Source organism: Panthera uncia, chromosome D2 (genome assembly GCF_023721935.1).
Source record: "Panthera uncia isolate 11264 chromosome D2, Puncia_PCG_1.0, whole genome shotgun sequence".
Taxonomy (NCBI): domain Eukaryota; kingdom Metazoa; phylum Chordata; class Mammalia; order Carnivora; family Felidae; genus Panthera; species Panthera uncia.
In genome coordinates this window covers 78339495-78352883 of record NC_064818.1, presented here as the reverse complement: position 1 = coordinate 78352883, position 13389 = coordinate 78339495, and positions in this window count along the sequence as shown.

Sequence of the window (13389 nt, the reverse complement as noted above, 5' to 3'; positions counted from 1 at the left end):
GAGGGAGCCCCATATGGCATATGAGGTTTCTGTTCCTGGTGCGTGGGAACCAGCCTCCAGCAGCCTGGGGTCACCCAGAGCCGGATGCAGTACCGAAGGACCTCTGGGGGCCACCGCCTGACAAGGAAAACAGCTGTTTGACACACCCCCTCTGACCCTGGTGAAGATAGTAAGCTCTGCGGGCCACATTGGTTCACCGAGCAAGTGAAGGAGACACACCTGGTAAACTGTGTCTACACCCCTCACGGGAGGAATGAGGGCATCAGAGCCAGATAATTCGGAGTTTGGTCCTCCGAATTCGGTCCTCCAAGGCTCTACACCTTGCAAGTTACGTGATATTGGGGAACTTTTTTTTTTAAGTTTATTTATTTATTTTGAGAGACAGAGGGAGGGAGGGAGGGGCAAAGAGAGAGGGAGAGACGGAATCCCAGGCAGGCTCCGCACTGTCAGCACAGAGCCCAACTCGGGGCTCGATCTCGCGAACCATGACGTCGTGACCTGAGCTGAGATCAAGAGTCGGACGCTTCACCCGACTGAGCCCCCCAGGCGCCCCTGATCTCGAGGAACTTTCTTCCCTCACCTGACCTTCATTCTGTCGTTGGTAAGGTCCCGCCATAATGCATCACGTGATCCAAGGGCTGAGTGAGACACAAGGGCACCAGAGAGTGGATGGCACAGAGCAGGCCAGCCTTTCTTCCCAGCCATCCTCCTCCCTCGGGTCCCTCCAGCTTAAAACTTCTGCAAATCCTGGAAAAGCCCATTGTTGGCCTATAACATCTTTGGGATCCTGTCCTCTTAAGGCTGACTTCATTTGCCCAGGTAGGGGATTTATTTGCACAGGTAGGGGATTTGCACAGGTAGGGGATTTATTTGCACAGGTAGGGGATTTGCACAGGTAAGGGATCCCATCAAAAGGTGCAGGTGCCATGCTATCACCTGGACTGGCTACACTTGGGCAAATCACCTTTCCTTCTGTAGCCACAAATAAACCACACCCGTCATTTCTCCTGGAGCCGCTGAGCGGCAAATGGCATCCCCACATACCTGGTGTCCTTCTTCAGGGGCATCCAGCACTCTCAGAGATTTGCTGTCATGTCGTGTGGAAGGGGTGCTCACATCGGTGGCTCGTGACCACGACAGCACATCAGGACCACCTGAGCGGCTTGCCAAGGGGAGGGCAGCCAGCACCCCCACCACCACCCCCCCCCCGCCCCAGGGCTCCCGCACCAGAGGTGTCCAGAGGGGGTCTGCTTTTCCGAAAGCTGAGGTTTCATGGAACAAGGAAACTGAAATCTAGGGGGCAAACGGCATCGAAGGAAGATTTTGAAAACAATGGGGAATTTGTTAGGGAAAAGGAGGGACTTGTCTAGGACTTTTTTTTCCCAAGGCTGATTATCTTTGCCAAAAGTCCAGATGAGCAATGCACTCTTGTGTTGATTCAACATCAACTTATTGGCCACCTAGTTGAGCATACACATCACACCGTGGGCTGGGGGGTTCAAATTCCTGAGGCTGAACAACACTTTAAAGATGGAATCTCCTAGACCTGTGACTCTACGGGATGAAGAAAATGAGGCCCAAGAAGGGACATGACTTGGACGATGTCACACAGCCAGTGGCTCTGGAGAACCAGCATCCAGGGGCCTGACTACCCCCTCCCCTGCCCCTCCACGCCCTGCCTTCCCCTGGCTGCCCCCATGTGGACTACAGACACGCTTTGTTTGGTCCAGCCATGTTTTTCTGCCAATTTCAAGAAGTACAGAGAGCCATCTTCTCTTACTAAGATCTGACCACGCGGGAACACTGGGCCAGTGTTTCTCACAGGCAGGAATCTGCTGCCATGCTTCCTTTCAAAGCGAGCTGAGGGCCTCACTTGGCCACAGGCCTACCCTCCATGTGCCGTTTATTCCCGTCACCCGCCTGGCCCCTGAAGCCTGGGTTTGCAATCCCTGCATCAGGGAGAAGAGGCCGGCACCCTCCCCGCACCCCACACCCCACACCCACGAGAGGGGAGGGCCAGCAGTCAGGTCCCCCCGTGAAAGCTCATGGCCAAACTTCAGTGAGATGTTCGACCCTAAGAACGGTCGTGTGAACGTAAAAATTAAGAAGTATAATTGACATGTTTACATTTACATTTTAGCAAGAGTTATCGTCCAAGGGATTTCCACTGGGCCTGAAGCCGTGGGTCCCAGAATATGGGGATCCTTTCCTAGAGAACTCTGATATCCCCAGTGGGCCACAAAGGTTACAAAGGGTTTTTTCTCAACCTTTTCCCTGGCCCCACGCGGGTTGCCACAGAGAGATTCTGCGTTTCCTGCTGCCCTCGCCAGCTGGGACCAGTTACCTCCTCCACCAGATCCTGACCCGGCTTCTCACAAGCCCACCCCGGCCCCCCCTCCCGCCCCGCCCCGCCCCACCCCGCCCCACCACCGTAGCTGGTGTGGGTCCTGGAGAATTCGGGCTGCGTTTGTTGCCAAGTTCAGAGGAAAGGGGGTTTACTCGGCAAATTAACTGTGTTAGCAGAGCAGAAAGTAAATGTTTCACCTACAGAGAAGATGCCATTTGAAAACACTTAGCTGCCCTTTTCTGCAGACAACCCACGTGCTTCTTGTGAAGACGTACGTTACAACAGGCCCAGCCTGACCTGGGGGCCAGCTCGAGCACCTGACGGTGAGCCTGAGCGAGAGCGAGGGGCTTTGAATGTGGATCTGAGCAGGTGCTTCACCAGCCAGACCAGCTTTCCCGCGTTCATTTCACTTTTCAGTGCCGAGCTCCCAGTGTCTCGTAGGACATCTGCAAACAAGAACAATGGATTCAGTCTCTTCAGGTCATTTTCTTAAAGGACACTGGAGCAGGGCTAGGGTGACAGAGACTTTGTGACCAGCCACCGACCGGGAAAACACTGCTGCTCTTCCCAGAAAAGCACAGTTCTGGAGTCAGTCTGAGCCACCACTTGAGGTAAGAGCCAGAGAGACCTCTGGAGACACCTCGATGCTTCTCCCTTGATCCTTCCAAAGGGGGTGGGGAAGGGGCTGGAACACGAGAAGAAACGGGGAGCATGGGCACCGAGCACGGGTGTCCCGTCCTCCAGGCTGCCGGTCAGAGCCCCCCGTTCGTCCTCCGGGCTCAGCCCAAACCTCCCTCCCAGTCTTCCGCCGTCTCCCCAGTTCAAGCGTCACCACCTCCAGCCCCTTCCGCAGCTCCCTGGGTCTCAGCCGCTGCAGGGGGTCCTGAAGGCAGGTCCACTTTTCTTACTCACGTGTCTCCCCTGCCCTCTCCCCACCATGAGCACCAGGACAGTGCTGAGCCCAAGACAGATGCTCAGTAAGGTTTGCGGAGGTGGAGACAATGAGAGTTTAGAACCACAGGGAAAGACACACGGGAAATCCACAAGCACATTATGCTGAAGAAAGTGTGATACAAACTTGCAAGGTCGGGGGGGGGGGGGGGGCTGCCTAGGAAAACACCTTGTTTGGAAGTTGGAATGTTCTCTTAACTGATTCGCTTCAGGGTGAGCCACTCAGTCCTGCTCTGTGCAAGGTACCACGAGTGCGTTGGTTCTCTGGAGTTGGGACAAAACCACCCAGCGTCAGGGCTGAAAACCAGGGTCCAGGTGTGGGGAGAGACTAGCGAGATCCCCGGAGCGTGAGATCTAAGGAGGTATTCACTCTCGAGGTCGAGCAAGGACCTGAGAGCAAAACACCTCCTAGGTGCCTTCTTGCCCCCCTAGACCCCACCCTGCTTAAAACAACCAGTTTAACATCCCTTGTGGGGGGCACCTGGGTGGCTCAGTCGGTTGAGCATCCGACTGTTGATTGCGGCTCAGGTCGTGATCCCGGGGTTGTGGGATGGAACCTCTGCGTGGGGCTCCGCACTCCGCATGGAACCTGCTTGGGATTCTCTCTCTTTCCCTCTGCCCCTCTTTCCTGCTCGTTTTCTCTCTCTTGAAAAAAAAATAATCCCTCCTGGTACTGCAGGTTTGAAGGGCTCAGCTGGGCAGTCCTGCTGGTCTCACCCGAGACCTTGTGATCTCGTGAAGTGGCAGCCGATTGGCAGCTGGGCTGGTGTCCCCTGGAGGTTTTGCCGAAATGGCCCCACAGCTGAGTATCGTGCATGTAGCATTGCCACGTGCCCTTTCCAAGAGGACGGTCGGTCTCACAAGGCTGTTAGGTGGCCCAACAGTAAGCGTTCTAAGAGGGAGGACGGCAACGTTGCCGGTCCCCTTGGACGCCGAGCCCAGAACTGGCACAGCTTCCCTTCTGCAGCCATCCTTTTGGTCAATGTCAGTTCAGTCTCAGGAGCGTCCCGGATCCGGGTGCAAAGCATGGACCACGTCTCCAGAGAGAATGTGATAAAAGACTTTGTGGCCATTCTAACCCATCCCGGTGAATTGACGAGAATCCACTGTTTCCTAATTCCAAGAGGGATTATGGAAACAGGAAGGTTGGATGACCCGGGTCGGAAACCAGGCTATGTCACTTTCGCTGAGTTTCACTGCTGTCATGTATAAAATGGAGATACAAATATTTGCCCGACAAATACGTATTAGATGCCTTCGTTGCGCCAAGCACGCTGGCAGGGACTGGAAGTACGATGGCGAACAGGGCGGTTGACCTGGCTCCTAGTGCAATTTTATTCTGAGAGAAATAAATTGTTTAAAAAGGAAACCTAGAAATAGAAATTGCAGCAAGTTCTATGAAAGAAAGGGAAAGGGTGCTGAAAGAAAGGACAGATTGGGGAGAAGGGCTGGTGGACTCCTCCAGAATGATCACAAAAGGTCTATCTCGGGGGGGTAACGGTAGACTGAGATCTGAATGCTAAGAAGGACTAAGGATTGATGGAAGCTGAGGGGCAGGGGAGGAGCTGGGACAGGGGAGGAGCTGAGAGGTAGTGATATTTTGAACTGAAAGGGCATGAGAAGGCTTGTACTTATTCCCTGGCTTTCCATTAACCCTGAAATGTAAGTAAAATAAAACATTAAACAGTTTGCAAATACATTATGAGCACAGAATGCCAAGCAGTAGTTGCTCTAGGACTGCAAAGTGTTTGATATTGACTATTCTTACTGAAGGCTTGAGTGATGGGACAGAAATAATCCCCCTGATGATGTCGCTGTTGTTGTTGTTGTTTTTGTTTTTAATGGAGATGACTCTTAAGTGTTTGTTTGTTTGTTTGTTTTGAGAGACAGTAGGGGAAGGGCAGAGAGAGAGGGGAAAGAGAGAATCCCAAGCAGGCTCCTCGCTGTGAGTCGAGAGCCCCATGTGGGGTTCGATCTCACCAACAGTGAGCTCAGGACCTGAGCCCAAACCAAGAGTCCACACTTAACGGACTGAGCCCCTCCAGCTGCTGTTTTTTGTTCGTTTGTATGCTTTATTTATTTTTGAGAGAGTGCCAGAGAGGGGGGGGGCAGAGAGGGAGGGGGGGACAGAGGCTCTGAAGCGGGCTCTTCGCTGAAAGCAGGGAGCCTGATGAAGGGCTTGAACCAACGTGAGATCTTGATGACCTGAGCCAAAGGCAACTGCTTAACCGACTGAGCCACCCTCATGCCCCTTAAAAGTGATAAAGCTGAAGCTTTGCTCTACCCCAAAGCCCTGATCTCTTGGGGGTGTTCGTGGCCCCACACGCCAACACCACAGGGACAAGGGTGGTGGGGTTGGACTTCAGAGCCATCGCCCCTTTACCTTCGGGTCACCCCGTTCTTGTGGGGCCCTCACCTGTGGCTTTCAGGGTACCACTCTCTCGGTTTCCCTCCCAGGCTGACTGCTGTTTCTGGCTTTTTTGCTGGTTCTTCTTCTCCCAACTTAACTTTGGAGGGTGCACAGCTCAGTCTTTGGTTTTCTCCGCTGTATCCATATTGTCAATTATCTCCCCTAGTTTCGTGGCTTTAAGTCAAATCTGTATGCTGACAATCCCCCAAATATATGTATTTGTCGCTGAGCTGTAGTTCCTAAGCTGGGCACTTGCATATCAATGGCCTACTCAGCAAACATCTCAAATTCAACACGTCCAAAACTGAACTTCTGATTTCCGCCACCCCTCCCCCCACCACCACCAAAATCTGCACCATCCCCGGTCTTCCCCAATTCAGTTGGTACTAACTCTATCTTTACAAGTTTCCAGTGAAAAATCCTTAGAAAAAAACCAAAATTCTCTCAAGTTCCACAGTCTAACTTCAAAATATATCCAATCCTGGTTACTGTGCAAAGTTCTAATCAAACAGACTCTTGTGCAGATAATCAAATATAAAAATATAAGTACCCAAAGGCACTGGAGAACAACCCAGAGCAGATGGGTTTTTGAGGCGAGTGGACACCTGGGAGAAAGTAATGACCCTGGATGAGTTTCCCACTTTTGATGGGTGTTATCCGAGGGAAGCCTCAAATGTACACCAGGGGGGGCGTCTGAAAGTCCAACAGCAAAACTTTAGTCTTGTTCGAGGAACTAGAAGAGAGGGTCCAGGTCCACTGCATCTGATAGAAAATGAGAAGGGAAAGGTTGAAAGGGAGAGAACCGTAAAACTGAAACCTGAAATTCGGGATGTAAACTCAACCCAGATCTCTGAGTGACACCAAACCACGTGTGGGAAGGGCAGATTCCAGAGGCCCAGCTTGGGCTAAAGGAACTGAACTGAGATTTGATCGGCCGCCGACCGCAGGAATTCACCTGGACTGCACAACTTACGCCTGGGATTCACCCAGTTAAGTGACTGCTTAAAAAAATGGGCACTCTTCAAAGGAATATAATGGAACCCAGTGACTCCACAACATAACCTTCACTGTACAATCCAAAATTACTCAACAGACGAAGAAATGGGAAAAATGTGACCCATTTTTTTTTTCAAGAGAAAAGATGACCTAGAAAAGACCATTTTTCTGTATTTTTTAAATGCTCATAATAACCTATGGGAAACTATGAAAAATCTACATTTCCAGAATCTGATCACACCTTAACCACCTCCTTGTCATTGCCCTGCTTAAATGACAGGTGGGAGCAGTGCACTGGCCTTCAAATTGATCTCCTGTTTCCACCACTGCCCCCCTCTAGTCTACTCCCAACACAGCACCCAGAGAAATCCTCTCAAAATAGAAGTCGGATCGTACAGCCTGTGCTCAGAACCCTCTGGCGGCTTCCATCTTATTCAGAGTAAGAGCCAAAGCCCTTGCGATGGCAGATACAGCTATGTCCATCTGTTGAGGTTGCTCTAATGGAATATTGGAGACTTAATGGCTTGTAAACTACAGACATCGGTTTCTCACGGTTCTGGAGAGTGGAGGTCCAAATCAGGAAGCCAGCAGTTTCCATGAAGGCCTGCTACCTAGTTCGTGGCTGCCCATCTTCCCACTGTGTCCTCACAGGGCACGAGGGGTGAGGGAGCTCTGTGGGGCCTCTTGTACAAGGCCACCAATCCCATTCCTGAGGGCTCCCCCCTTACAACTTAGCCGCCTCCTAAAGGCTCACCTCCTAACAACATCGCCTTGGGCTTAGAATTCAACATATGGATGGTGGGTGGGGACGCACATATTCAGTCCTTAGCAACAACCTTATGTGATCTGACCCCCATACCTCTTTGGCCTCTTTATCTCTTCCCTTCACTCACTGGGTGCCAGTCACACCAGCCTCCCAGCCGTTCAGACGCTCCAGGCAAATGCTCCCTCCTTAGAGGCTAGTATGCCTTCTGCCGGGTCACTCTTCTCCAGATGCCTACTCGGTTAACTCTCTCCCCCTCCAGGTCTTTGCTCAAATTTCGCCTCCCCACTCGGACCACCCTGACCCCGCCCCCCCAGCCTGTTCTAATCTTTTTCCCATATGACTTACCGCCTTCTGACATATTCTATCGTTTTTCTTTTTTTTTTTTTTTAATTTTTTTTTCAACGTTTTTTATTTATGTTTGGGACAGAGAGAGACAGAGCATGAACGGGGGAGGGGCAGAGAGAGAGGGAGACACAGAATCGGAAACAGGCTCCAGGCTCTGAGCCATCAGCCCAGAGCCTGACGCGGGGCTCGAACTCACGGACCGCGAGATCGTGACCTGGCTGAAGTCGGACGCTTAACCGACTGTGCCACCCAGGCGCCCCTCTATTGTTTTTCTTTAGTCATATTATTTGTGGCAGGTTTTCCCAGCTTTGAAGACAGGAAGCTTTGTCTCTTTTGTTCACTAGTATGTCCCAAGAGCCCAGTACAGTGCCTGGTTCGTAGCAAGCACTCAGTAATGAGTGAAATGAATAAATACATTAACTATTGCTAGGGAAAACCATGTCATTGTGAGGACAAAAATCACAGGCTAAATATATACACCTGTCTTTCCTTCCTTGCAAATTCCCATTGAAATGGAAAAAAAACAGGAGATATTTTAAAATATTTTAAAACTCATCTTGAGGGGCCCCTGGGTGGCTCAGTCAGTTAAGTGTCGGTCTTCAGCTCAGGTCACAGTCTTACCGCTCATGGGTTCGAGCCCCTCATCGGGCTCTCTGCTGTCAGATCCTCTGTCCCCTTCTTTCTCTGCCCCTCCCCCACTCATCCTCTCTTCTCTCTCTCTCTCTCTCTGTCTCAAAAATGAACATTTTATAAAAATCAAAATCAGCCTTGAAAAACAAGAAAGGGAGTCTGCAGCCAGAGACTGTGGAAACTCTGGAAGGTAAGCCACAGGTGGACTGGATCGATTGTTACACAAAGCAGGTTGTCACAAAGCATGTCCCAGCACCTTTTATGATGAGGTACTGTTCCCAGTGCTGAGGGGGACAAGTCAGTGAATGTCCAGCCCTCAAGGAGTGTGGGGAAGGTGGGCAGATAATAGGAACGAACCTACTATCTTATACAGATCAGTGCCACGGATAGAGAAACACTGGTAATTTGGTAGAGAACTTAGAAGTCTGGACCTAGAACAAAAGGAGTAGGACACGAGATTTATAAGCTCTCCGAGGACTGGGTCCTTTCTGAAACCCTGTAAGAAGGTTGGATTTTACTCTAGCTACAAGGGGGTTGTGGTGGAAGGGTAAAAGCAAGAGAAGTGACATGACCAGATAGAGATTTTTTTAAGACCTCTCTGGTTTCTGAGTACTGGGGAGGTTGTGGGGACACAGGGCAAGAGGGGAGGCGGGGAGGTGAGTCAGAGACAGTTGCAGAAGTCCGGGCAAAAGGAGACCATGACTGGGACGAGGCTATGGCAGTGAAGACGTGAGAAGTTCTTTGAGTTTTTTTTTTAATTTTTTTAATGTTTATTTATTTTTGAGAGAGAAAGAGAGAGAGAGGGAGGGAGGGGGAGAATCCTTAGCAGGCTCCAGGCTCTGAGCTGTCAGCATAGAGCCCGACACGGGGCTGGAACTCACGAGCTGTGAGATCACGACCTGAGCCGAAGTCGGATGCTTAACCGACTGAGCCACCCAGGCGCCCCAGGAGTTCTTTGAATTTTGATTTTGGGTGGCAATACCACAACAGGAATTGTCAATATATTGGATGCCACGGGTGAGGTAAAGGGAGGAATCAGCGGTGAATAACACTGCCTCGGGCCTGACTGCCACTGGATGGTGACTCAGTTTACTGAAAGGCTCAAACCGCGCAAGGCAACAGGTCGGCCCGAGCGGGAAGGTGCTCCCCCAGCAGGTGTCTCCGGATCCCCATCCGCGGGGCTTCTGTAAGAATCACGGTGTAGCCTGTGGGTAGCGGGCTGTCTCCGAATCTGCCATCAGCAAGGAAGGAAAATCACAGGCCGGCATCCTTCATGAGCATAGATGCGAAAGACCTAACCAAATATGAGCAAATCAACTTCGGCGGTAAGTGTCGGCTTCCAGCGCCACGCGTCAGGGGCTTGGAAGTGGCCACTCCGTCCCAACAAGTAAACAGCCAGATAGAGTGAAAACACGAACGGTTCTTCTCGAGTCCGCGAGCGAGGGGGAGACCGCGTGCACACGTCTCCCAGTGCCGGAGAAACAGGCGAATATAGCGAGTCGCAGCTTCCCAGAGCAGAGACTTGCGAGCAGAAACCGCAGAGGGAACCGGGGCCGTGGTAGGAGATCCTGAGCTCTAATTGCCAAAGTTGCTCGAGGCTCAGCGCAGGCAAGTCTGAAGTTGAAAACTCCAGGGGGACCCGGTCGCGAGGGAGCCTCCCCCAGATATTGTGAAAGGTGCTTCCAGGAGCTCGGCCACATTCCCACGGTAAATATCAGACGGAAAAATACCCCCTCGGGTTCCGGCAGGGGCCGTGGGAAAAGAGCCAGCCTGACACGGGTCTGAGCACCCTGTTGTTCCCTGGCCTCAAGGGAATCTCGTTAACCAGAGCCTCACTGGCTGTGGGGAGGAGAGATCCCCAACTCCACTCCAGCCACCCTGTCCCAGCTGAGGGAGAGAACGACACGGAGAAACACTTGTGACATTCCCGGCCCACAGGGCTAGGCTCACTAGACAACTGAGACCCAATCGCGGGACCGTAGAATGCTTCCCGACACGTCACCACCACATCCCTAAAGGCCTATTTACCCAGTACGTTCCTTCTACCTGGTGCATCATGTCTGAGTATCACTCTAAATTATAAGGCACACTGAAAGGCAAAAGCCACAATGTGAAGAGAGACCAAGCATCAAACCAAGCATGGCAGGGACGTTGGAATTCTCAGACCAGGAATTTAAAACCACTGTGATTACTATGCCAAGGGCTCCGACGGATGAAGGAGACGGCACGCAAGAACAGGTGGGCGATCTAAGCGGAGAGGTGGAAATCCTAAAAAGAAACCAAAAAGAAATGGTAGAGGGGCGCCTGGGGGGCTCAGTTGGTTGAGCATCCGACTCTTGATTTTGGCCCCGGGTGGTGATCCCGGGGTCATGAGATCCAGCCCCGCGTCGGGCTCTGCGCTGTGCGTGTGCTCTCTCTCTCCCTCTGCCCCTCTCTTCCGCTCATGCTCTCTAAAAATTTTAAAAAAGAGAAGAAATGCCTCTGAATCCCCCGCGGAACCACACAAAAAAGAGAGTAGAGTGGACTATTTCGTGTTGAGACGAAAACACCACCAGCCTAGAATTCTGTGTCCTGTGGAATTATCCTTCAAAAGCGAAGGAGAAATCAAGACTTTTCAGATGAACAGAAGTCGAGGGAATGTTTGCCAGTAGTTCTTCCCTGCAGGAAATGTTACAAGGACGTTTTTTAGAAGGAAAAAAATAGAGCAGAGATGTGGATCTACATAAAGGAAGAAATAAGTGAAGGTAAAATAAAAACACTTATTTTTCTTAACTGACCAAACAGAGAACAGTTTGCTCAAAATAATCAGAGCCACGATGTATTCAGACATGTCTGGTTTTGTGTATATCGTATATACGTATACCATATTAGTATATACCCAAAGACGAGTGTATGTTTACATTTAAGTAAAATGAATGAGAGCAATGATGAAAGGGACGGAAAGGAGGAGGATCATTTCATGACTATAAGGCACTTGCACAATCCATAGCATCCTTTGCAAGGGGATTTGGACTCATTGCAAGTATATTTTGCAAACTCTGGGGCAACCGCTGAAAAATGGAAGAAGAGAGGGTATACCTGACATGCTAAGAAAGCAGAGAAAATAGAATCCTATAAAATGCTCCATTCAAACAACAAAAGGCAGAAAAAAGAGTGGAAGACAAAAATAACAAAGAACAAGGGTAGCAAATGGAAACTGGAAGCCACTAATATCTAATGGTAGATAATAATCTAACTATATCAAATTCAACGATAGATAAAAAAGGATGATGCATCATTATTAAGTTGGGTTTATGCTAAGATTTGGAAAGTTGTTTAACATTCTAAATTCAATCAAAATAATGTACCGCGTTATCAAATTATGCAATCATCTCAATAGATGCAGAAAAAGCACTTAATAAAATTCAATACCCATTCATAACAAACATATGGATAGTAAGGAACCTTGTTAAACTGAAAAAGAGTACCAGACAAAGAAACCGAATGAGCATCATAATTTAGTGGTGAGATACTGAAACTTTTCCCCCCTCGAGATTAAGAATAAGATACGATTGCTCACCACCACTTTTGTCAATATTGTGTAATAGAGGTCTTTGCTAGTGCAATAAAGCAAGGGAAAAAAATTTAAGGATTAAAAAAAAAGCAAAAAACTGCCATTATTCACAGGCAACGTGTTTGAATATTAGCAGTTGAAAAGATTTACAGCTAAGTGAATTCAAGGTCACTAGATATGAGGTCAATATACAGAAATCTATTGTACCAGCCACAAACACGTAGAAAACTAAATTCAAAAATGATATCACTTTACAGTGGCGTCAGAAAACAAAATGTCCAGGAATCAATCTAACAAAAGATGTTGCAAAATCTATACGCACCGCAAAATGCAAAACAGTATCCATGGTAATTTTCAAAGACCTGAGGGAGGGGAGGGAGGGAAGGAAGGAAGGACACATTCATGAATTTGAATAGTCAGTATTATAAAGATATTCCCAAACTGAATTACAGATTCAGTGCAGTCCCAATAAAAATTCAGAAGTTTTTTTTTTTTTTTCCCTTTAATGTGTGTGTCTAAACTGACAAGCTGGTTTTCCAGTTTATGGGCCAATGAGAAAGGCCAAGAACAACCCAGATCGTCTTAAAGATGCACAGAGCTTGAGGACTTACATGACCAGGTGTCAAGATTTGCTACAGAGCCACAGTGATGAAGGCAGTGTGGTATTGGTGCATGTACAGGAAACAGAGAAGTGGAGTGGAACACAGGATCCAGAAAGATCCGCGCATATACAGTCACTATATTCATAACAAAGGCGACACGTCTGCGTGATAGGAAAAGATGGCACTTTCTAGAAATGAAACCGAGTCAGCTGGATATCCCCGCGGGAAAAACAAATCCTAGCCAGAACCTCACGCCATTAAAAATCAATTCCAGATTGATTGAAGGTCAACTTGTGATGGGGAAAACAAAAAACCTTTTAGAAAAAAAAAAGCACAGGATTATCTTCATGGCTGCAAAGTGGGCACAGATCTCCTAAGCATAACTGTGAGGGGAAAAAATTAGAATTTAAAAAAAATTTAAGGTAAACATTTTTAACTCAAAAAATTAAGTTAGGGGTGCCTGGGTGGCTCAGTCAGTTAAGCATCCGACTCTTGACTGGGCTCAAGTCATGATCCCGCAGTTTGTGAGTTTGAGCCCTGCATCGGGCTCTGCACTGACAGTATGGAGCCTACTTGAGATTCTCTGTGCCTCCCTCTCTCTCTGCTCTTCCCCTGCTCACGCTCCCTCTCTCTCTCTCTCTCTCTCTCTCTCTCACACATACACACAAAATATTTTTAAAAAGTCATCAAACAGACAAAAAACACCATAGAGAGTATAAAAAAGGAAAGCCATGCGGAGTGACAAGGCAGTCATTCCAAAATACATAAAGAATTCCTATGAATCAGTGA